Source organism: Bos indicus, chromosome 6 (assembly GCF_029378745.1).
Source record: "Bos indicus isolate NIAB-ARS_2022 breed Sahiwal x Tharparkar chromosome 6, NIAB-ARS_B.indTharparkar_mat_pri_1.0, whole genome shotgun sequence".
In the NCBI taxonomy this organism is placed as follows: domain Eukaryota; kingdom Metazoa; phylum Chordata; class Mammalia; order Artiodactyla; family Bovidae; genus Bos; species Bos indicus.
Window position 1 is genome coordinate 61728708 of NC_091765.1, and position 3570 is coordinate 61732277.

Below are 3570 nucleotides of genomic sequence, written 5' to 3' on the forward strand. Positions count from 1 at the left end.
TGACCCAGAAACCTGTGACTAACCATTTCCAAAATACCCAATGGATATCAATGGGTGTATCACAATGGAGGCAAAAGAAGATAGACACATAAAAACTCCTAGTTAGAGAAAAGGGAAAATGGAGAGCAAATAGTGTCAGTGGCTGGTCCTTAGCCTTTTCCATATGCTGCTAGATAGACAGGGACAGGAGGCAGTCCTTCCCCTAGCAGTGAAACCCTTCCAAGATCCAGTGACTTGAAGTGGTTTTACTGGCAAGCTTATAATTAAGCAATAGGATGGGTATGGCACATTCACTTTAGGAGATGTGGAAGACATACTCTGATCCCCAACATCCATGCCATCCTCAAACTAGTCTGTTTATGGGTTGGATTACATGGCAGTCCTATATTCCAAAACCCAAACCCAGCTTCCTGATCAGTGATTCAGGATTTAGATAACAAAACATTAGCTTTGCAGGGACTTGCTTTTTTTATCTGAACCATTTGTATTGGAACCTTCTACAATATAATGCATACTTTCCTGTCTCTTAAAAAAAATGTGAGCAGTCTGTGTTCATTGTGAAAAAGGAAAAAATACAAATGAACAACAAAATGTTACCCATAATACCACTATCCAGAAAGCGACTGTAAACACTTGACTTACATTCTTCTGGATGTTCTTTGTTAGTATGTGCGTGTGTGTTGATGTGTATGTTTAGCAAAAATGAAATCATAGCATACAACTTCGGAGAAGGCAATGGCACCCCACTCTAGTACTCTTGCCTGGAAAATCCCATGGACAGAGGAGCCTGGTAGGCTGCAGTCCATGGGGTCCCTAAGAGTTGGGCACGACTGAGCGACTTCCTTTCACTTTTCACTTTCATGCATTGGAGAAGGAAATGGCAACCCATTCCAGTGTTCTTGCCTGGAGAATCCCAGGGACGGGGGAGCCTGGTGGGCTGCTGTCTATGGGGTCGCACAGAGTCGAACACGACTGAAGCGACTTAGCAGCAGCAGTAGCAGCCATTCTAAAAGGTGATAGGATAACTCAGGAGAGAGGGAAGAGAATTGGTCTTTTTAAGTGCCTGGGTATATGCACATTATCTTGTTTAATCAGAACTGTGAACCTAGGAACGCAGGAATGAATAGTGGTTCCAGCCTAGGGCTCAACCACTGTGCCCTGCTAAATCTCCTCTGTCCACTTCCTCACCAATCCTGAGTTAGTTTCCCTTGAAAGAATCTCTCCTCCTCCAGCCTTCCATTCTCTTTCCTCTCTCTGTGACAGACACCCCTGATGCTTTCTGTTTGCAGCTTTGTGGGAAGTTCTTTAGGTTCGTTTAGATGATTCGTGGGGCCAGTGGGATACAAACTATGAAACCACGACTGTCCTGGGATTTCTAGAACTGGAGGTCACCATCCAACATCAGAGTAAGTGCTGAGTTCCTGGTAGAGAGGGCATGCTGCCGTCTGGGGCAGTAATCCTTGGTTCTGTCATCAAGACTGAATTTTAGGATTTGGGTCAGGTGCAGTCTTTTTGTTTTTTCCTTTCTTCTCCCCTCAGGTTCCTTTCGGCAACTGTACTTGCAAACCTTTGCCTGGACCAAAACTGAGCTCTGAGTGTGGTCCAGAGGCTTAGACTTGGATGCACACAGAGCCTGACGTCCCGTGGAGGGGCAGCTCTATACCCCACCCTGGACTGCTCTGGTCTTCTCTGTAGTATGTGTAAAATGACAGAATGGCTGTTTTCTGCATCTTTGCCAAGTGACCTCTCAGTCCAGTTTTGAATATCTCAGTGGGAATGTTGAATTTGAATTGGTGGATGGGTACAAACTTTGGAAGCTGATCTTCATCTTTTGGGGGAACTTCAGGTCAATGTATCCAGCGCCTGTACTGCTGCCCCAGAGGATGATTTTTAGAGGGAAGTTGGGTCATCACTGCTTTGCTCAGATTCCCAGTGGTTTCTGCTCTCACTCAAACCAAAGCCAATGCAATGCCTGCCAAGGCCCTTACTATCCACCCCTCTTTTTTTTAAAAACTGTATTTATTCATTTTAATTGGAGATAATTACTTTACAATATTGTGCTGGTTTTCGCTATACGTCAGTATGAATTGGCCATAGGCACACATGTGTCTCTTCCTCCCTCTTCCCCCCTGACCCCACCCCTCCAGATTATCACAGAGCGCTGGTTCTGGGTGCCCTGCATCATACATCAAACTCCCACTGGTTATGTATTTTACGTACGGCAATGTGTATGTTTCAATGCTTTTCTCTCAAATCATCCCACCCTCTCCTTCTCCCACTTAGTCAAAAAATCTGTTCTTTACATCTGTGTCTCCTTTGCTGCCCTACGCATAGATGGTTGGTATCGTCTTTCTAGATTCTGTATATGTGCATTAATATCCCATATTTGTCTTTCTCTTTCTGACTTACTTCAATCTGTAGAAATAGGCTCTGCATTCATCTACCTCATTAGAACTGACTCAAATGTGTTCCTTTTTTTTTTTTAGCTGAGTAATATTCTATTGTGTATATGTGCCACAACTTCCTTATCTATCCACCCATCTTGTGCCCTGTCTTGTTCTCACCCTTTTGTGCTCCCCCCACTCCATCCACACCAGCCTTGCTGTTTCTGGGGGTCACTTTTGGGGCTGCCATTTCAGCACTGGCTGTTCCCTCTGCCTGAATTCTCTTCCCTGCATATCCACACAACTTGCTCTTTCAGCAGCAGCTTCTTTTTTTTTTTTTGGCCATACCATAGCATGTGGGATCTTAGTTCCGCAACCAGGGATTGAACCCATGTCCCCTGCAGTGGAAGCTAGGAGTTTTAACCATTGGACTGCCAGGGAAGTCCTTCCTTCTTTAAGTCTTTGATCAAATTCTCCGTGTAGGTAAAGCAGGCCCTGAGTGAGAGAGCAAACCCTCAGTTCTCACTGAGATCATCTCTGCTCCCCTGACCTGCTCACCACTTCCTGTCCAGAGTTGATCACTACTTCTTTCTGCTTGCCTCCTGCATTTGCAGTGTAACTCCCCTCGCTAGAAAGGAAGCTCCTTGGAGATGGTGGTTTTCTCTGCAGTATCCCTAGCATCTGTAACACTGCCTGGCTCGATAAATATTTGTTGAATTAATGAATTGATGGCAATTTCTTCAGAGGCTAAATGATCCTTACCTAGAAACCCCCTTGCCCCCCCATTAAAAATAAATAAATACAGATGTCCACTCACTAATGGAATAGGTCTTTTTTTTGTAGGTTGGCTATGAAATCAAATCTGTTTACCTCTTGATTTTCATAATGAAATTAGAGATGCATTTCTATGAAAAAAGTCTCCCAGAAGATTAAACAAGGATTAGGAAAGCTTCCAAATCTATGACATTCTGGGCATCATTGTCATGCTGTGTTTACTTGCTGCCTTGGCATTCACCTGTCCATTCTTGCTTCTGTACAACACTTATAGCCCACAGTGACAATTCTAATGCTGCCCCTCTCTCTCCAAGGAGGGTTTGGGTTTTTTTTTTTTTTTTTGATGCCGCTGCTGCTGCTGCTGCTAAGTTGCTTCAGTTGTGTCCGACTCTGTGTGACCCCAGAGATGGCA